The sequence below is a fragment of the Triticum dicoccoides genome, chromosome 5A (genome assembly GCF_002162155.2).
Source record: "Triticum dicoccoides isolate Atlit2015 ecotype Zavitan chromosome 5A, WEW_v2.0, whole genome shotgun sequence".
Taxonomy (NCBI): domain Eukaryota; kingdom Viridiplantae; phylum Streptophyta; class Magnoliopsida; order Poales; family Poaceae; genus Triticum; species Triticum dicoccoides.
This window is the reverse complement of record NC_041388.1, coordinates 461,454,707-461,478,080: the sequence shown is the minus strand read 5'-3', so window position 1 is coordinate 461,478,080 and position 23,374 is coordinate 461,454,707.

The following is a 23,374-nucleotide window of genomic DNA, read 5'->3' as shown; positions in this document are numbered from 1 at the left end:
GTACGGTATGGTGCACGGTTGGGTAGCGAAGCACCGGGAATTAAGTCAATTTGATGCTCAATCCCTCGAATAGGTGGTAATCCCGGTGGCACGTCTTGTGGAAAGACGTCAGCGAACTCCTGCAAAATGTTAGTGACAGCAGGGGGCAAAGAGGAAGGCACGTCCTCGAATGAAAATAATGCCTCTTTACACACAAAAGCATAGCAAACAGATTTGCTAAAATCTAGCTCATCAATATCAGATTTGGTGGCAAGTAAACATGCACTTTTCAATTTAATTTCAGAAACAACAGTAGATGGTTTATTATTAGGCTTCATTTGGTGCTCAAATTCTTTTGCCACAATCTGATTTTCACTCTTATTTGTCTCCTGTTTTGCTTTATTAGCTCTATTAATATCATCTTTCAAAATGGAATCAGGAGTCATAGGAAGCAAAGTAATATTTTTATCGTTATGAACAAGAGTATACTGATTGTTTCTACCATGGTGTACAGAATTTTTATCAAATTGCCATGGTCTCCCAAGTAATAAGGAACATGCTTGCATAGGTACCACATCACAATCAACATAATCAGCATATGTAGAGATACTAAAATGCACACGAACAGTACGTGTTACCTTAACCTTGCCGTTGTTGTTGAACCATTGGATGTAGTAAGGATGTGGATGTGGTCTTGTGGTGAGAGATAGCTTCTCCACCATCTCCATGCTAGCCAAGTTATTGCAGCTCCCTCCATCTATGATCACGCGAATAGAATGTTCCTTCACAACTCCCTTTGTATGGAACAAATTATGCCTGTAATTTTGCTCAGCTTGTGTAACCTGCACACTCAAAACACGTTGAGCAACTAAACATTCATACCTGTCAGCATCTTCAAGAGCCATGTATTGCGTCTCATGATCAAAATCGTCTCCACCGTGTTCGTCACGTGTAATAAGAGCCAAAGTCTCCTCATCATAGTCACTAGCGAACTCATACCCACCATCCTCAGTAACAATCATCACACGCTTAGATGGGCATTCTCTCGCATAATGACCTCCACCCTTGCAACGTCGACAAATAATATCATGTGTTTGCCCTGTTGATGCCATGGATGAAGAAGAGCTCTTTGCAGGCCCAGAAGGTGTGCTCTTGGCAGATAGTGGTGATTGTGCCTGCTTTATTGTATCACGGTTGGAGGTGGCAGCCGACGGAGGCGCCGGTGTAGCAGAACGTGTGGAAGTAGATGAGGCACGTGGTGTCCATGATGAAGGTCGAGCTGCAGAAAAATTAGTCCGCGCCAAGGCCGGTCGATCCTGCACTTCACGTTCAGCTTTACAAGCAAGATGGAATAAACGAGTGATATTAGTATACTCCTTATACTCTAGAATCGTCTGAATATCTCTATTTAATCCACCCATAAAACGTGCAAGCATAGCTTCATTCTCCTCAACAATACCACATCTAATCATGCCAGTTTGTAATTCCTGATAATATTCTTCTACAGAATTTTTTCCCTGTCTTAAGCGCTGCAATTTTTGAAGTAATTCACGTTGATAATATGGTGGAACCCAACGAGTACGCATAGCAGTTTTCAAAGCAGCCCAAGTAGCTGGAATAGGATATAATCTACAATGCTCAGACCACCAAACACATGCAAAACTAGTGAATGCACAAACAGCTGCAGGAACACGTCTCTCCTCGGGATATTGTAAACATGTAAATCGTTGTTCAGTTTCTAACTCCCAAGTAAGATATATATCAGGAACATATCTACCCTCAAATGGTGGAATATTCAATTTTAGTTTAGGGAGATGGTCATGATCTCGTACCTGAGGGTGAGCCCTACCATTGCCATTATTTGCATGTGGACGACCTGGTGGTTGCTGTGCTAGTGGTGGCACGTAGTTCTGATTTTGATCAACCTCATCCTCATAATCTCCCACATAATCATCCTCCTCCACATCAGCAGTAGGAGCCACAGAAGTATCAACAGCAGCACCAACAGTTTGGCCCGACTGAAGAGGGACACGGCTCGCTCGGCGGAGGGCTGTTTCCCGACGTGGAGGTAGTCGGTGTTGTTGCTGTTGTGCGGCAGGAGCAGCCGGTGGTGGTGGTGGAAAACGCGAAAGCAATTCAGCAAACTTGTTATCGAGCTTTGTTTCAAACGTCTTCTCCATGCCATCTATCTTCTCCATGGCCTCTTCAAATCTGTTTATCACATCTTGCACCTGTACACTCATCATTTGCTGAAACGTATCATGAAGCTCCTTGTTCGTCAAGTTCTCCCAGTCAGTCTCGTCGGATTGTGATCCTGGCATGGTTAGCAGCAATAGAAACACACAAGAATATGATCCTATAGACTACTAACAAGTGGTGGTGGTGGCGGGTGTCACAAATCCGTCAAGCAAATCTCAAATCCTAACCAGTTCTTACCCAGCAGCAGGCGGTGATCGGCAACCGTTATAGTCAAAACTCTCAAAAGCTTGGATAGAGCGATTGCCAGGGAGAGTCAAACGCATGACGTAGATGTATGTGGAGCTGGGAAGGCTTATAGTATGGTAGCAAAAAGGGTCAGCAATAATCAATTCAGAGATGCAAAGTTGAATAAACGCTCAACGACGGTACTGTGCTGGTCCTAGGCTAGACCGTGCTAGAGACACGAGCCTAGAACACTAACAAAATCACGGCGCTGCACGTAAATAAGGGAAAAGCACACTCTGGAACAATTTTTTTTTCGCTCTTTTTTTTGCGCTCCTTTTTTTTGCGCTCCTCTTTTTTTTTGCGAAAAATCACTATAATGGCGAGTGTCTCAAAACTCTTCCCTCGTCAAACTGATAGGATGGGCACGAAAAAAAAATTCACTTTTTTTTTCGGAAAACAGGGTAGCGACGACAATAAAGTGCGACAAAAAATCACTATGATGGCACGTGGCTCAAAAGACTCAGAAAAGCCTAAAAATAGGATAGGGAAAAAAAATTTGCCCGTGAAAATTTTGGCCTAAAAACTGCCCGGGGGTCTCCAGACTCTTTTTTTTTTCCAAGACCTACGCAGGCAAGGAAACACGAATCGGAATTTAGATTGATCTCAAGAACAAACCTAATATGAGAAGAACTCGGATTGGTGGTGGATATATGGTTGTGGTATATGGCAGCGGTGGTGGTATATGGTAGCGGTGATGGTATATGGATACAGATTGGTGGTGGTATATGGATACGGATTGGTGGTGGTATATAGATATGGATTCAGAGCGGTGGCGGATAAGCAAAAGTGGTAGATGGGCGATGATGATGGTGCGGCGGCGGCGTGACAACTTATGACCAGAACTCGAAACTCTAAAAGACTAGACTCTAAGACCAGCAACTTGACACGACGATGCAACCGCAAATTCAACAAAGCAAAAACCCTAATAAGATTATGCAAAGGCTCAGATTGGTTCGGATATGATGAACTAACCCTAAATTTTTTTTGTGGCTTTTTCATGGACTGTAGGTATGAAGAACAGACTCGATCTAATCTATGAAAAACTGTAAAATCTCACCGAGCAACCTGGAAATCTGATACCACTTGATAGAGGCTAAGGTGTCCCGATGTTTTGATGAGATAGTGGCTATCGTTTTCTGTGGGAGTCGACTTTGACGATCCGACTACGAACGTGCGAGACGTCGCGCCTTAGCAATCGCTAAACCAACTTCCGAGGGTTATTGACCACGCCGGAGCACGATCAACCTGACCACGAGGGTTTGTTTCCTGCGAGCAAACGAAGAACAAACAAGAAACTGAGATTGCAATCGGGATATTGCGAATATAAGATGAAAGCTTTATTGATCAAGGTGGGGTTCTGTGACGTCTTGGTCTGGTCGTTGGACACAAACAAAGTACGCGAAGTTGCAGCTATGGCGAACTTTTAATCTAAACAAAACCCAAAGTCTAAACGACGCCCTAAGGGCTGTATATATGGAGGAAAAGGGGGGAATTTCGTGGCCCTTGAGGGTGGGGTCCGAAACCAACCCTAACTCTTGTTTCCCCACACATACGGACTCTAAAAATAGCCTATACTTAAGTATTTCAAAATTACATGGGCCTGGCCCATTAATAAGGTGACGCAGCACCTAGAATAGCCTATGGACAAATATTATGAAGTGGCATCTTGTATATTTCGTCCAAGGCTTCATGCACTCCTTATGGCGGCTTCAAAGTCCTGAAATCATCACTTGTAACTCCGTTCTTGATCCCCTTGCGCATGCCATCAACTCCATGCGTGTTCTTGCTCCAATGTTCATCCTTCTCCAAGCTAGGCCCTTCATTTGTAAGCAAAACAAATGTATCTAATTTAGGCAGCATCATAATCTCATGAACATTAGAATCATTACCAAGAAACGAAAGTACCTGGTAATTTAATTGGCGTGCGCGAGCTCTAGTAATTGGTCCAGTATATGTAACAGTAGGGGCTGTGGGTGTAACAATGATATTGATGTCCTCATCAAATGCTTGCAAGGCTTCAGTGATGTGCATTACCAAGAGGGCCCAGAGATACCTCTCCGACAATCGGAGTGACAAATCCCAATCTCGAAATACGCCAACCCAACAAGTACCTTCGGAGACACCTGTAGAGCACCTTTATAATCACCCAGTTGCGTTGTGACGTTTGGTAGCACACAAAGTGTTCCTCCGGTAAACGGGAGTTGCATAATCTCATAGTCATAAGAACATGTATAAGTTATGAAGAAAGCAATAACAACAAACTAAACGATCAAGTGCTAAGCTAACGAAATGGGTCAAGTCAATCACATCATTCTCCTAATGATGTGATCCTGTTAATCAAATGACAACTCATGTCTATGGTTAGGAAACATAACCATCTTTGATCAACGAGCTAGTCAAGTAGAGGCATACTAGTGACATTCTGTTTTGTCTATGTATTCACACATGTATTATGTTTCCGGTTAATACAATTCTAGCATGAATAATAAACATTTATCATGATATAAGGAAATAAATAATAACTTTATTATTGCCTCTATGGCATATTTCCTTCACTCCATGCTTGAACTTGCTCCAAGGTTCATCTTTCTTGTCCAAGCTAGGCCCTTCATTTGTAAGCAAAACAAATGTATCCAGTTCAGGCAGCATCATATTCTCATGAACATTAGAATCATTATCAAGAAACGAAAGTACTTGGTAATTTAATTGGCGTGCGCGAGCTCTAGTAATTGGTCCAGTATATGTAACAGTAGGGGATGTGGGTGTAACAATGGTATTGATGTCCTCATCATTTTCTTTTATATATAGACAAGGTATTACTTACCTTTGTTCTCCTCGAGCTGCCTCTTGGCAAGGCCGAGCTCTTTCTCGGACCCCTCGAGGTCCTGCTTCAGTGCGGCGACCTCCGCAGTCAGTGCGGCAGAGGTCAGCAGTGAAGCCTACATACGCATACAGACATACTTATTTTAGACTCTTGCAGATATTATTTGATCCTCTATTCGGCTTTTCTTTGTGAACACCAAACAGAGCATCAGGGGCTACTGTCTATGCGGCAATATTTTCCTATATTTTAATACTTACCTCAAAGCCTGTTAGAAGGCTGGCACAGGCTTCAGTCAGTCCGCTCTTGGTGGACGGAGCCTTCTTGATCATCGCACTCATAATAGTGTGGTGCTCTTCATCGATGGAAGCGCCATGAAGCGCTCCCAGCAGGTTGTCCGGTGCCTCCGGATGGACAGAGGTCACTGGCACGGGCGTCTTGCCCCTTTTGGAAGGGGGCCGCCTGCCCGAGTCCGAAACCACTGGAGGTTCCGACGCGGTGTCCGACTGAGAGCCGAACTTGGAGCCCCCGTGAGCCTTCCTCCCTTTGCTCCTGGAGTCTGGAAGGTCGCCTTGAGGCGCCTCCAGGACTGTCTCCCACCGGCTCGGTGCCCCTTGAGACAATACCTCGGCATTGTCCGTAGGGCAAGGAGAGGAGGCGGTTGGAAGTGTATCACTATTCATGTCCGACGAGTCCAAGGAACCGTCCGACGATGATACATCGATACGGGCTTGGGGCGGACTGCATAATCATATTCGACGTTAGGAGAAGCAGTGCGACAAAGGTATGCTATGAGTTACTCTAGTATCCGAATACTTACGACTTTGCCAGGGGCTTGGCCCTGAGCAGCCACTCGTCTTTGCCGTTGGCGGCGGTGGTGGAGCAGTCCGGAAGGAGAGTCCTTCCCTTCTTGGACCCTTTGGCCTCCCCGGTTGGGGCGGCCTTCCTTTTCTTGTCTCCCCCGGCTGGAGGGGGAGAATCTTCATCTTCCTTCTCCTCGTTTTCACGGGAGGAGGGTGTCTCGGTGTTATCGGACGATGAGTCCGATACCACCTGGCGCCGGGAACTCTTTCGGGTTCCCTTGGCCTTCTTCTTGGTATTCTCCGGCACCTCATAAGGAGCCGGAGTACGCATCTCCGTCAGGAGAGCGTCCGCAGTGTCTTCGGGCAGAGGGGCCGGACAGTTAATCTGCTCCGATGTCTCCACCCAGTCCTGTCAAAGGCATGGGAGCTCAGACCCCACACATGGTTAAGCTACGGTAAATAAATATCCTACCAGATGTACAGAACTTACCGAATTCGTAGGGTGCTTCACGCTTAGCCTGCGGTCCTCGGTAAGAGAAGGAGGGACCTCGGCGCCCTTGAACAGCACCCTCTAGCGTCCTTATGCGTCGTGTCGAAGAGCTCGTGTAGAGTCTGGTGCAGGGCCAGGTCGAACTCCCATAAGTTGAAATCCCATTGTTGACACTAGAGGATCCGGCGGAAGAGCATGACCTGGACTATGTTGACAAGCTTAAGTTTCTTGATTATCATGTTCCGGATACACTTCTGGAGTCCGTCCAGCTCCACCGATGAACCCTAGGACAGGCCCTTCTCCTTCCAAGAAGTGAGCCGCGTGGGGATTCCGGATCGAAACTCAGGGGCCGCCACCCAGTTGGTGTCACGCGGCTCGGTGATGTAGAACCACCCCGATTGCCACCCCTTTACGGTCTCCACGAAGGAGCCCTCGAGCCATGTAACGTTGGGCACTTTTCCCACCATGGCTCCGCCGCATTCCACGTGTTGGCTGCCTACAACCTTCGGCTTAATTCAATTGGCGTGCGCGAGCTCTAGTAATTGGTCCATTATGTATAGCAGCAGGGGCTGTGGGTGTAGCAATGGTATTGATGTTTCGTCAGCTATGCTCATTGAGCAGGAAGCCCCCAAATGACCATTAATTTTTCTGAGAAATCGAACTTGCGAGAGATGTCCTCCTTCTGAATCGGATGTTAAGCCGGATATTGAGTTCTCACAACTTTGCGAGAGATAAATTTTCCTTGAGCCGGATTTTAAACCAGAATACTTCTTTTTAAGCCGGAAATTTTTTGACGGCCTTTAAATTTTCATCAGTATGGTTGTAGCCTCTGGGACCTGGTTATCTTTCCCTCCAACGTCCTAGGGTTCTTGAATTTGCTGAAACTAGCAAGATTTGTAGAGTCTTGTCATTGTAGCCGCCGAGTCTTAAGACGACTTGAGGAGTTGTCTTGAGATTATGCATACTTGACCGTGATATAAACCAATATATAATTTGAGCAGCAGAACGCTGAAATTTTATGTAAACCAGAGGCTTGAGGCGAGTTAATAATCCTCGCAATACTCAATGTATATTCCCAGCATAAATCATTTAACAAACTCCATGCCACGACGGACACTTTGAAGTAGACAATTGCCCTGCGTTAAAGAGATTGCAGACTAGAGTAATTGCTCTTTTAAAGAAATTAATATGTATTATAAAAATATACTGGATGGATTTCACCTAATATGTTAGGCCGGACATTATCCGCCGCGGAGTTGATGATCACTACGGTGAAGCTGAAAACAATCACGGGCGAGTCAACCGCGAGAGTAGACACATGAGTCAGCCACAACGTTGTAAGCCGGTGCGGACGGGAGAGTCGGCAGCGATGTTATAAGCCGGCACGGACGGGAGAGTCGGCCGCAACGTTGGAAATGGCCCGGATGCGGGTGAGTCGGCCGTGGGAGTGGACGATGAGTCACGTGTGTTGATGTAGCGGCGGCGGCGACTTTGCGCGCGTATCCGTCCAACAGTGCGGCACAGACAAGCACTAGTGCAAAAATAATATTGGTGCACTGATACGTCTCCAACGTATCTATAATTTTTGATTGCTCCATGCTATATTATCTACTGTTTTGGGCAATATTGGGCTTTATTATCCACTTTTATATTATTTTTGGGACTAACCTATTAACCGGAGGCCCAGCCCAGATTTGCTGTTTTATGCCTATTTCAGTGTTTTGAAGAAAAGGAATATCAGAAGGAGTCGAAATGGAACGAAATCAACTGGAGAAGTTATTTTTGGAAGGAAACACACCTGATGGACTTGGACCCCATGTCAGAAGATACGGGAGCTGCCCACGAGGGTGGGGGGCACGCCCACCCCCCTAGGGCACGCCCCCTGCCTCGTGGGGCCCCCGTGGCTCCCCTGGCGTGCTTCTTCTGCCTATATAACTCCATATACCCTAAAACTTCCAGAACAGAGATTAGATCGGGAGTTCCGCTGCCAGAAGCCTCCGTAGCCACCAAAAGTCAATCGGGACCCTGTTCCGGCACCCTGCCGGAGGGGGGATCCCTCACTGGTGGCCATCTTCATCATCCCGGCGCTCTCCATGACGAGGAGGGAGTAGTTCTCCCTCGGGGCTGAGGGTATGTACCAGTAGCTATGTGTTTGATCTCTCTCTCTCTCTCTCATGTTCTTGAGACGATACGATCTTGATGTATCGCGAGCTTTGCTATTATAGTTGGATCCTATGTTTCTCCTCCCCCTCTTCTCTCTTGTAATGAATTGAGTTTCCCCTTTGGAGTTATCTTATCGGATTGAGTCTTTAAAGACTTGAGAACACTTGATGTATGTCTTGGTGATCAACTTGCGGGTTTCGTGACATTGGGAACCTATGCATAGGGATTGGCACACGTTTTCATTGTGATTCTCTGGTAGGAACTTTGGGGCACTCTTCGAGGTCCTTTGTGTTGGTTGAATAGATGAATCTGAGATTGTGTGACGCATATCGTATAATCATACCCACGGATACTTGAGGTGACATTGGAGTACCTAGGTGACATTAGGGTTTTAGTTGATTTGTGTCTTAAGGTGTTATTCTAGTACGGACTTTAGGGCTGTTTGTGACACTTATAGGAATAGCCCAACGGATTGATTGGAAAGAATAACTTTGAGGTGGTTTCGTACCCTACCATAATCTCTTCGTTCGTTCTCCGCTATTAGTGACTTTGGAGTGACTCTTTGCTGCATGTTGAGGGATAGTTATGTGATCCAATTATGTTAGTATTGTTGAGGGAACTTACACTAGTGAAAGTATGAACCCTAGGCCTTGTTTCCTAGCATTGCAATACCGTTTACGCTCACTTTTATCACTTGTTACCTTGCTGTTTTTATAATTTCAGATTACAAATACCTTTACCTACTATCCATATACCACTTGTTTCACTATCTCTTCGCCGAACTAGTGCACCTATACAATTTACCATTGTATTGGGTGTGTTGGGGACACAAGAGACTCTTTGTTATTTGGTTGCAGGGTTGCTTGAGAGAGACCATCTTCATCCTACGCCTCCTACGGATTGATAAACCTTAGGTCATCCACTTGAGGGAAATTTTCTACTGTCCTACAAACCTCTGCACTTGGAGGCCCAACAACGTCGACAAGAAGAAGGTTGTGTAGTAGACATCAAGCTCTTTTCTGGCGCCGTTGCCGGGGAGGCAAGGAAAGCGGCACTAACACACCCCGTCAACTAAGCTCTTTTCTGGCGCCGTTGTCGGGGAGGTGAGTGCTTGAAGGTATATCTTTAGATCTTGCAATCAAGTCTTTTAGTTTCTTGTTTTATCACTAGTTTAGTTTATAAAAGAAAACTATAAAAAATGGAATTGAGTTTGTCTCATACGCTTCACCTTTTTAATATCTTTCGTGAATATGATGGAAAGGATAATTGTGCTCAAGTGCTAGAAGAAGAAATCTATAAAATGTTTGGCACTAAATATTTGAATGATGAGCTTGATTGCAATGTTGTTAGTATGAATTCCTTGAATATCCATGATGCTAATGATATGCAAAGCCAGAAGCTTGGGGAAGCTATGTTTGATGAAGATGATATTTTTAGTCCCCCAAGTTTTGATGAGCAAATTTATTATGATGAAAGCATGCCTCTTATTTATGATGATTATATTCATGAAAGTGGATTTGGAGAGGTCATGACTTTATTTTGTGATGAATCCACTATTCCGGAAGAGGTTCCAATTGATTATGAGAACAAAGTTGCTATCTATGATGATTATTGTGATGACTTGTATGCTATGAATAATATTGATATCCATGAAACTTGTCATCATGATTTTAACTTTCAATTGGATTATGCCTCGCATGATAGTTATTTTGTTGAGTTTGCTCCCATTATCCCGAATGAGAAGAATTTTGCTTGTGTGGAGAGTAGTAAATTTTCTATGCTTGTAGATCATGAAAATAATGCTTTAAGTGCTGGTTATATTGTTGAATTCATTCATGATGCTACTGAAAATTATTATGAGGGAGGAATATATGCTTGTAGGAATTGCAATAATATCGAGTTTCCTCTCTATGTGCTTAAAATCTTGAAGTTATGCTTGTTTTGCCCTCCTATGCTAGTTGATTATTGTTCCCACAAGTTGTTTGCTCACAAAATCCCTATGCATAGGAAGTATGTTAGACTTAAATGTGCTAGTAATATTATTCATGATGCTCTCTTTATGTTTCAATTCTTATCCTTTATGTGAGCATCATTGAAATCATCATGCCTAGCTAGGGGCATTAAACGATAGCGCTTGTTGGGAGGCAACCCAATTTTATTTTTATTCCTTGCTTTTTGTTCCTGTTTAGTAATAAATAATTCATCTAGCCTCTGTTTAGATGTGGTTTTAGTTGTTTATTAAGTGTTTGTGCCAAGTAGAACCTTTGGGAAGACTTGGGGAGAGTCGTGTTGATCATGCTGTAAAAAACATAAACTTTAGCGCTCACGAGAATTGCTTCAATTTTTATTTGGAGAGTGCTATTTAGTTAATTCTTTTTGCAGATGATTAATAGATAAATTCCTCAGGTCCAGCAATTTATTTGAGAATTTTATGAGTTCCAGAATTATACGTTTGATCCAGATTACTACAGACTGTTCTGTTTTTGACAGATTCTGTTTTTGACAGATTCTGTTTTTCATGTGTTGTTTACTTATTTTGATGAATCTATGGCTAGTAAAATACTTTATAAACCATATAGACGTTGGAATACAGTAGGTTTAACACCAATAAAAATAAAGAATGAGTTCATTACATTACCTTGAAGTGGTGATTTATTTTCTTATACTAACGGAGCTTACGAGTTTTCTGTTAAGTTTTTTGTTGTGAAGTTTTCAAGTTTTGGGTAAGGATTCGATGGACTATGGAATAAGGAGTGGTAAGAGCCTAAGCTTGGGGATGCCCAAGGCACCCCAAGGTAATATTCAAGGATAGCCAAGAGCCTAAGCTTGGGGATGCCCCAGGGGCATCCCCTCTTTCGTCTTCGTTCATCGGTAACTTTACTGGGAGCTATATTTTTATTCGCCAGATGATATGTGTTTTGCTTGGAGTGTCAATTTATTTTGTTAGGATTTTCTTGCTGTTATTTAGAACAATGTTTTGCATCTTTTATTTCAATAAAAGTGGCATTAATAGTCTTTACTATGCATATGTTACAAGTATACATGTTGCTGTTTGAAAACAGAAAGTTTACCACTGTTGCAATAATTCCCTATAAAAGTCAGAATGTGATAAAATTTTGAAACCTTTTGAATATTAAGCTCTGATAAATTTACTACAGTGGGAATTTTCTTTCATAATTTTTGGAGCTAGGGAAGTATGGATGTTGCAGCATTCTTTACAGACTATCCTGTTTAGGCAGATTGCTGTTATGTTTGCATTGTTTGCATATGTTTGCTTCCTTAATGATTCTATTTGAGGATAGGACTATTAAATATGCAGAGGCATTTAGTATGCAATGTTGAATAATAATTTTAGTGATTTGCTACAGTAGAGTATGATAAGGTTTTTGCAATGGTTTATACTAACTTATCTCACGAGTCCTTGTTGAGTTTTGTGTGGATGAAGCTTTTGAGATTTAGGGAGACCTTGATATGAGAGGAATTAAGGAGACACAAAAGATCAAGCTTGGGGATGCCCAAGGCACCCCAAGATAATATTTCAAGAAGTCTCAAGCATCTAAGCTTGGGGATGCCCCGGTTGGCATCCCAGCTTTCTTCTTCAACAACTATCGGTTAGTATCAGTTGATCCTAAGTTTTTGCTTCTTCACATGATGTTTGCCATTCTTAGAATATCATTTTATTTTGCTTTGCTTGCTGTTTGAATAAAATACCAAGTGAAATTATTAAATGTTAGAGAGTCTTCACATAGTTGCATAATTATTCGACTACTCATTGATCTTCACTTAAATCTTTCGGAGTAGTTTGTCATTTGCTCTAGTGTTTCACTTATACTTTTAGAGCATGGTGGTAGTTTTATTTTGAAGAAATAGATGAACTCTCATGCTTCACTTAGATTATTTTGAGAGTCTTAATAGCATGGTAATTTGCTTAAAATCCTAATATGCTAGGTATACAAGATTAGTAAAAATTCTCTTATGAGTGTGTTGAATACTAAGAGAAGTTTGATGCTTGATGATTGTTTTGAGATATGGAGATGGTGATATTAGAGTCATGCTAGTTGAGTAGTTGTGAATTTGAGAAATACTTGTGTTGAAGTTTGTGATTCCCGTAGCACGCACGTATGGTGAACCGTTATGTGATGAAGTCGGAGCATGATTTATTTATTGATTGTCTTCCTTATGAGTGGCGGTCGGGGATGAGCGATGGTCTTTTCCTACCAATCTATCCCCCTAGGAGCATGCGCGTAATACTTTGCTTTGATAACTTGTAGATTTTTGCAATAAGTATATGAGTTCTTTCTGACTAATGTTGAGTCCATGGTTTATACACACTCTCACCCTTCCACCTTTGCTAGCCTCTCTAATACCGCGCACCTTTCGCCGGTATCATACACCCACCATATACCTTCCTCCAAACAGCCACCATACCTACCTATTATGGCATTTCCATAGCCATTCCGAGATTTATTGCCATTTAACTTTCCACCGTTCCGTTTATTATGACACACTCCATCATTGTCATATTGCTAGCATGATCATGTAGTTGACATCGTATTTGTGGAAAAGCCACCGTTCATAATTCTTTCATACATGTCACTCTTGAGTCATTGCACATCCTGGTACACCGCCGGAGGCATTCATATAGAGTCATATCTTGTTCTAAGTATCGAGTTGTAATTCTTGAGTTGTAAGTAAATAAAAGTGTGATGATCATCATTATTAGAGCATTGTCCCGGTGAGGAAAGGATGATGGAGACTATGATTCCCCCACAAGTCGGGATGAGACTCTGGACGAAAAAAAAGAGGCCAAAGAAGCCCAAATAAAAAAAGAGGCCATAAAAAAGGCCCAAATAAAAAAAATAAAAAAAAATAAAAAATGCGAGAAAAAGAGAGAAGGGACACTTAATGAGTTGTCAAGCTTCGGGTGGGTCACCAGTGAGTCGCCAAGTCACAGCCAGGTCACTGGTGAGTCGCCAAATATGGGTGGGTTATACACTAGGTCGGGTCATACCGCGGGGTATATCCCCGACATTAGGCCCAGTTTCATTTAGATTTATCCATGTTAAACTATTCCTGCAAAATAAACACAAAAACATATTTGACAGGTTGTGCTCCGGGTTAAAAAGTTTTTCTGAACCGACACGTGATCTTCCTTAAATCCTTGTCATTTCCTTCTTCTGAAAATACTGATGAGAGTGGGACGAGAGACGCAAGGTTTTACACAGGTTCGGCCCCTCACAGTGGAGGTAAAAGACTACATCCTGCTTCATTGATATTGATGATGATGATGCTCACGATTACAAGGGTGCTCTTTCGCTATCTCTATCTCGAGAGCTATTGACTTGTATGTCTTAACTTGTCCCTCTTGGGGTGCCCTGCCCCTCCTTATATAAGTTGAAGGGGCGGCTTATATGACTAGTCCTAGTAGGACTAGGATTACTCTTGCTTCCCTTGTAAGGGAAATATTCTTATGCATTTCTTCTTAAACCGGCCCACCATAACATGCGTCGGCCTTCCCGTAAACCGCCTTCTGGGCCATTGAGTCTTCTTGTCTGCCTGACCCGTACAGCGGGTCACTTAATGAGTTGTCAAGCTTCGGGCGGTTCACCAGTGAGTCACCAAGTCACAGCCGGGTCACTGGTGAGTCGTCAAATATGGGCGGGTTATACTCCATGCCGGGTCATACCATAGGGTATATCCCCAACATCTACTATATTCCGACTTTTCTATGGCTTATACACCCCGATAAAGTCCATAGATTCATTAAAATAAGCACACAATGCAAAGAAAACAGAATCTGTCAAAAACAGAACAATCTGTAGTAATCTGAAAACTTTGTATACTTCTATAACTCCACAAATTCTGAAAAATTAGGAAAACGTAGGAAATTTGTATATCAATCTTGTATAAAAAAATTCAGAATTTTTCCTCGCTTCTGTGATTTTTGAAAATTATTTTACTAGACGCAAAAGTTTCTGTTTTCCAACAAGATCAAATCAACTATCACCCAACATGATCCCAAAGGCTTTGCTTGTCCCAAACACTAATTAAAACATAAAAAACACAAACATAATAGATGCATAATTTCCAAACACTGAACAATAGAAAGAAAAAGGCAAAAATAAAATCTATTCATTAGGTTGCCTCCCAACAAGCGCTATCGTTTTACGCCCCTAGCTAGGCATAAAGCATAGATTTAAGTGTTGTCATCTTTATTTCTAGAACCACCTCATGATTGATTCATATGGTGGCTTAATTCTTGTTCTAGGGAAGTGTTCCATACCCTTCCTTCGTGGAACTTGAAATTTAATACTGCCTTCTTTCATACCAATCATGGCACCAATAGTGCGTAAAAAAGGTCTACCAAGTATAATTGGACAAGACAGATTGCTAATATCAAGAACAATAAAATTTATGGGCACATAATACTTGTATGCAAGAATAAATAATTCCTATATGCATCCCCGCAAAAAAATTAATTCCTATATGCAAGAATAAGAACATCATTAATTCTTCCCAAATGCTTTTTAATAGTAGAATCTGCCAAGTGCAAATTTAAATAATACCCTTCAATATTGGTAAGACCAAGCACATCACATAAAGATTGCAGAATTGTGGAAACACTAGTACCCAAGTCACATAAAGCAAAACACTCATAATTTTTAGTCTTGACTTTGATAGTAGGTTCCCATTAATCTTTTCTAGGAATTGAAATCTCTAATTCCAACTTTTCTTCCAAAGCTTTCATCATAGCATCAATGATATGTTTAGCAAAAGCTTTATTTTGTTCATAAGCACAAGGTGAATTTATCATGGATTGAAACAAAGAAATACAATCAATCAAAGAACAATTATCATAATTAAATTCTTTGTAATCCAAAAGAGTGGGCACCTAACTAGTTAAAGTACTGACCTCTCCAAACCCACTTTTATCAATTTTCTCAACAAGATTTTCACCTTCCAAATTATCAGGACGCCTTCTAACTAAAGTTGACTCTTCTTCAGTCCCTTTATCAGTAATTTTAATTTTACTAAACAAAGAATCAATAGAAGAAACAACAACCATTTTAAGATCTTCATCATTTTTATGAAAGCAATCACTAGGAAACACTCTTTCCAAAAATTCTCTTTTAGCTCTAAGCATGGCGGTTCTTTTCTTACTTTCATCCCTAGAGACATATAAAGCTTTAATTGATTCTTCAACCTTAGGCAAAAAAATCAACTTGAGATTTTCTACGTCGTGAGAAATTCTATCAATGCTTCTAGACATATCATCAATCTGATTCAACTTTTCTTCTATCGTGTTGTTGAAAACATTTTGAGCATTGATGGATTATTTAATATCATTCTCATGATCAGAGGTGTTCCTATTATTCTTGTAAGACGGATTACCATAGGAATTAGAGGAATTTCCCAAAAAAGGCCTAGGATTAAAAGTACCTCTATAAGCATTGTTATTAAAATTGTTTCGTGAGACAAAATTCACATCTACAACATCACTATTTTGCTCAATCAAAGTAGACAAAGGCATATCATTAAGATCAATAGGAGCACTTTTATTAGAAACCAACATGATATAATCAACTTTTTCACTCAAAGAATTTACTTCTTCAACCGAATTAACCTTTTTACTAGTAGGTGCTCTTTCGGTATGCCATTGTGAATAATTTTCCATAATATTATCAAGCAATTTAGTAGCTTCACCCAAAGTAATTTCTGTTAAAGTACCACCCACGGCTGAATCTAAAAGATCTCTAGAAACGAAATTCAATCCTGCAAAAAAACTTTGTACGATCATCCAAAGATTTAAACCATCAGTAGGACAATTTCTGATAGAGGCGAGGGTGTCCCGATCTTTCGATGAGATGATAACTATCGATTTGGTGGAGACGACTTTGACGATCCGACTACAAACGTGCACGACGTTGCGCCTTAGCAATCGCTAAACCAATCTCTTGAGGTTAATGACGATGCCGGAAGCACGGTCAGCCTGACCACGAAGGTCTATTCCTGCAAGCAATCGAAGAACGAGCAAGAATATGATAAAGCAATCTGAATATTGCAAATATATATGAGGTATTGATAATGGTGGGGATCCGTAAGCGGTCTTGGTCTGGTCGTTGGACACAAACAAAGTACACGAAGTTGCAATGGCTAACTTTTAACTAAACAAATCCCCAGGAAAAAGCTACTAGATGAATCTACTTATATAGGAGCAAGGGGTGGCGGCCAAGGAGGTGGGAGGACGTCCCAAGGCAGCCTAAAACTAAATCTAGGTCGTACAAGGCCAATGGGCCCAAGTGGAGGTGATGTAACACCTTTGGACTTGTAGTTTGACTCGGATTCTGCTACAGCATCAGATTGTTTCGTCCACAACTCAACGCTCCGGACGAATTTGAAGGTGATTCCAATTGGGTTGGAAAGTGCACGAAATCTAGTTTCCAACAAAAAAAATCACCCAATTCGGAATCCGTATGAAAAACTTGTGTGCGTTTTGAGTCAGGTATGTCTGTGCAGTCCGAATCTGAATCCAGAACGTGAGAGACTTGGACTCTATCTTCTCTTGGGCCAAAAGTGACGTGAGAGAACTTTTTGGACAGCAAATAAACATCTCTTTCTTCCTTATCTTCATATGTGGATTGTACAAATGTCCCATACACCTGCAATTAGACAAAACACAAAAGTGTGTGAAGTATTTTTGTTCTGGATAACATAAATAGATTATTGAATAGTTTGCACTAGAAATCACCTGACAAATATGCATATATGCAATATTTTTGGTCATATCCAAGGTAGTCATGTCCTCATCAAGTCATGTCCTCATCATCCTCCCCTTCTTGAAAATAAAGCCGTCCTCGGCGTTGCTTAATCTGAAATGTGGCTAACAAAAGAGACAAGGTGTACATGTTGTATATGTATATGTCATCCATTTTTACTTCCCTTGATTTTTGCATATATGACACATGAATAGATGAGTAACTTGCATAGTTCATAAAATCTAAAGCCAAAAAATTAGCACAAGAAGTAGAAGGCATGAAAATATTGCAACTCAGTTTGCACATATAAGTGAAGCTCTTATTCATTTCAAAAGATTGACAATGTTCATCATTAAACCATCCCAACATTGGTGAATAAACCTTACTTGCATCAAATTTACATGCTACAACATGCTTAAATACGCAAACATGCAATAAGTCATTCAACACAGAATCATCACCAAGATTAGAGGTCATATCAAAATGATTAAACATTGGTTCTTTTGCATCAATAGTTAATTCAATGGGTGCACTCAAAATTGTTGGTATTTCAGTTGTTTGATCACATGGCAAAGTCAAATTATTAACGTAGTCCTCTAAAATAGGTGGTGTGATCAAAGTAGTGGGTAGCTCATCAGATGGTGCATTCAAATTGACAAGGCATTCATCATTCTCATGTAGAGATGGAAGATCAGTACCTTTGTCATTACCTCTTATGATCAACTCAGATGATGTAGCCACTCTCGGGGGCGATGTGTCACATGGTGGAGGTGATGTAGTCCTGACAACAACGGATGTGGTTGTCATAGTATGCTTAGTAGTTGAATGAACAATCATATCAACTCTTGGAATGTGCACCGTGCGCTTGTTCTCCTCGTGGCCAACACGTCGTTTTATTTCCTGTTCAGCTTTGCAAGCAAGATGAAACAAATGGTCCATAGGATAACACTCTTCATGAATTAGTATCTCTTGAATATCACGGTTTAATCCTCCCCAAAATCTATCCATAAAATCATCTTCACTTTCTTCTAAAGAGGAATGCAACAAGGTAGTTTGTAAATCATCATAATATTTTGTTACAGTTTCACTACCTTGTTTTAAGTGTTGCAACTTCTTAATCATGTCACGAGTATAATAAGCAGGGACGAAAGTATGTCGCATGGCAAGTTTCAAATCATCCCAAGTAGTAGGTATATAATCAGGGTGTAACCGACAATATTCACTACACCAAACCAAAGCATAACCAGTGAAAGAACCAACCGCAACCTTAACCTTTTTATGTTCATTGAAATTATGGGAAGCAAATATAGTTTTTATGTCGAACTCCCATTCAATATATAAAGCAGGTTTAAAACGGCCATTAAATGGTGGTATAGATACATTAACCTGATCATGTGCATTTGGATGTTTGTGCACCTCTCGTGACGGTTGTGGTATTTGGAAAGGTGGTGGCACGTCTCCCGCGATCGACAAAGCCCATGAATTGACTCTGGATCCTGTCATGATTAGTAGAACAAGAAACAAAACCCAAAAATAATGTTCCTATAACTACTAGGATGTGGTGGTAAAACGCTCACAGTAAAGCAAATATCAATGTCTTACAAGTTCTTACCATGCAGCAGGCGGTGATCGGCAACCAGCGGTGTCAAGTAACTCCGAATATTGAGTAAAGCAATTGCCAGGGGAGCGTACGTATACACGGTGTAGAAATATGTGGAGCTGGGTTGGCTATATATGGTAGCAAAAGATTAGCAATAATCAATTCAAAGATGCAATGTTGAATAAACGCTCAACGACGGTACTGTGCTGGTCCTAGGCTAGAACGGACTAGAGACGCGAGCCTAGAACACTAATGAGGTCACGGCGTAGCACAACTAGCATCAATGGAGGATACTAAGTAGCTCTGGACAGCAAGATATAAGTGAAGATCACAACGGCAGTAAAGATAATGATGAAAAACAACTGCCAAACAGGATATACAACAACTCTCTCTCCAACTTTCCTCTTGAAAAGTTTGAGCCAATTTTCTGATAAATTCTTTCAAAGAATGCTACTAACTCAAGCTTTCCAATGCAAAAAGAATCACTCAATTCCGAGTTGATATGAGGAGTCAAAGAATTCTAAAACTGGCCTGAAAAATTGGAACAAGCTGTGTTCACGAACTTCGGAGGGCAAAAAGACCTATTTAGGAGCCGATTTTGAGGTGTCAAATATTGAACAAGCTTCTGCCACTATTTAGATGCGGCTCGTTGCTAGCTTCAATTTGAGTACTCACGGAGTCAAAACGGATTTCGTATGAGGAAGATACACCTGTTTTACTGAACAGCGCGCAAAACAGATTCCAATCCGAATTCAGGTACGCGGTTGATTCTAGATAGATCCAATTTTTTTTTCTTCTCTCTTTTTTTTTCTCACCCTTTTTTTTCTTTTTCTTCTCGCTCTTTTTCTTTTTTGTCTTTCCTTTTTTGTCTTTTTTTTTCTCTATCTTTTTTTTTCTTTCCAAGACAAACTAGATAAGATGCAGATTGGATCAGGCGAAGATGTGAATGACCTCAACTATGATTATGACAATGAACAGTGCGTAGCACATGGTGGAAATTAATAGATGGGATGGTGGACAGCGAAAGGGATAATGATGCAGCGGCGGCGTGACTAATGTGAACAGAACTCGAAACTCTAAAGGAACTAGACACTAAGACCAGCAACTGACATGACGATGCAACCGATAATTCAACTATGCAAGCAATGAATAGAAAATTGCAAAGGCTCAGACTGGCTTGGATAAAGGATGAACAGATCTAACTTTTTTTGTGACTTTTTCATGGACTGTAGGTATGAATGACAGATGCGATCTAAACTATGAAAAACTGTAAAATCTCACCGAGCAACCTGAAAACTGATACCACTTGATAGAGGAGAGGGTGTCCCGATCTTTCGATGAGATGATAACTATCGATTTGGTGGAGACGACTTTGACGATCCGACTACAAACGTGCACGACGTTGCGCCTTAGCAATCGCTAAACCAATCTCCTGAGGTTAATGACGATGCCGGAAGCACGGTCAGCCTGACCACGAAGGTCTATTCCTGCAAGCAATCGAAGAACGAGCAAGAATATGATAAAGCAATCTGAATATTGCAAATATATATGAGGTATTGATAATGGTGGGGATCCGTAAGCGGTCTTGGTCTGGTCGTTGGACACAAACGAAGTACACGAAGTTGCAATGGCTAACTTTTAACTAAACAAATCCCCAGGAAAAAGGTACTAGATGGATCTACTTATATAGGAGCAAGGGGTGGCGGCCAAGGAGGTGGGAGGACGTCCCAAGGCAGCCTAAAACTAAATCTAGGTCGTACAAGGCCAATGGGCCCAAGTGGAGGTGATGTAACACCTTTGGACTTGTAGTTTGACTCGGATTCTGCTACAGCATCAGATTGTTTCGTCCACAACTCAACGCTCCGGACGAATTTGAAGGTGATTCCAATTGGGTTGGAAAGTGCACGAAATCTAGTTTCCAACAAAAAAAAATCACCCAATTCGGAGTCCGTATGAAAAACTTGTGTGCGTTTTGAGTCAGGTATGTCTGTGCAGTCCGAATCTGAATCCAGAACGTGAGAGACTTGGACTCTATCTTCTCTTGGGCCAAAAGTGACGTGAGAGAACTTTTTGGACAGCAAATAAACATCTCTTTCTTCCTTATCTTCATATGTGGATTGTACAAATGTCCCATACACCTGCAATTAGACAAAACACAAAAGTGTGTGAAGTATTTTTGTTCTGGATAACATAAATAGATTATTGAATAGTTTGCACTAGAAATCACCTGACAAATATGCATATATGCAATATTTTTGGTCATATCCAAGGTAGTCATGTCCTCATCAATTTCTTAGTATCAATTTCATTATTTCCCAAGATTGTGCAACATGTTCATGCTCAGGTTGCTTCAAATTCATGATTTGTGTTATAAGGGAAATAATTTTCGCGGGCGGAAAATACTTAGTAATAAAACCATATTTGCACTTATCCCAAGAATCGATACTATTGTGAGGGAAAGAAGAAAACCAAATTTTTGCATGATCTCGCAAAGAAAACGGAAATAATTTCAACTTCACAATATCATTGTCCACATCTTTTTTTTTCTTGTATATCGCATAATTCTACGAGTGTGTTAAGATGGGACGCGTGATCGTCATTAGGAGTACCAGAAAATTGATCTTTCATAACAAGATTCAACAAAGTGGCATTAATATCATAAGACTCCGCACTAGTGGCGGCAGGAGCAATCGGTGTGCTAATAAAATCATTATTATTGGTATTGGAAAAATCACACAACTCGGTATTTTCTTGAGACATCGCAACTATGCAAACAAGAACGCAAACAAAAAACAGATCTGGCGAGAAAACGACGAACGAAAAAGACGGCGAATAAAACGACATATTTTTGTGAAGTGGGGGAGAGGAAAACGAGAGGGATATGGCAAATAATGTAAATTTCAAGGAGATGATATTTGTGATTAGGAACCTGATAGATGTTGATGATGTCTCCCCGATAACGACGCCAGAAATTCTTTCTTGATGGCTCGTGTCCGCGTCAGTATTTTCCCCGAAGAGAAAGCGATGATGCGGCACAGCTATGGTAGGTATTTCCCTCAGTGATGAGACCAATCTTAGTTGTGATGAGTATGATGATTGCCATGTGGAGTCTATTAGTTGTGATGCCATGTTACATAGGATTTCTTGTTCTAATTCTCTCGGTCACATCATGTTTGCCAATCCGCTTGACTTGTCATATGCTATGCATGAGATCAATTGTATGTCATATTTGCAATCTCTTCATAGTGACTATGCATATGCTATTAAAATAAACCCAATTTGCACATATGGAATAGATGACAAGCCTATGGTTATTGGCATTTGTTTTTCTTGTGATGATATTGATATGCTCCCTTTGCATCATTTATCTCATATGCCATGCCATGACCACCTAGCTTCGGATGCATTGTTTTAGATGTTGTCCATTTTCTCCATATGATGTTTCCAATATTGCTCATGAGGCGACCCCCATAGTTTCCTCATACATTTTAGGAGATTTTGATTCATCCCATTCATTGCATGACCCCAATACTTGTGTGAACAATATGCTCCCCATGAATAAACATGCTATTGATGTGCCTTATACTTGCACGCTCAATTTGTGTCCCCATCGTGTCATACACAATAAATATTCTTTCATGATGGATGACATGTTCTTATACCATGCATCAAATTTCTTTGAGCGATGCTTATCTTGTACTAACTCTCATGTGCACATACACATCATGATGGATGATGTGTACATTTACCACACACACAATCTCTTTCGTTTGTGTCTCTTTTGTGTAGATGCCCACGAATTCTTGTCAACCTCGCAATCCCACGAGTTGACAAAACGAGCTCTAGAGAGCAACGATGACTTGGGATCCTGTGGAGTGTCTTTCCCACCGCTCTCTTCACGCAAAGACTTCGCGCATTTCTTTTACATGACCCTCACTTGGTTATGGGTTATTGTCCATTATATATCCTTTGCCCATCTTGCCATGTTCACTTTGCATGATATGTTCATTACTATGCCTTTGCCATGCATTCGTGACCCATGCTTTGCATTACACATGATGATTGATTCTCATACTAGTATGTGTATTTGCAAGCTTGGTGGAGATATTGCTTGTTATTGCCATGTTTGCTTTGTGCCCCATGCCTATGATGATACTATGATATTGCTTTGTGTTTGTGCTTGCGATATGTCATGTGCATTGCCTATATCTATTATTTACTCACATGACATCATTGCCATGATTTCCTCTAGTGTGTTGCATCTTCGCTCCACTAGTT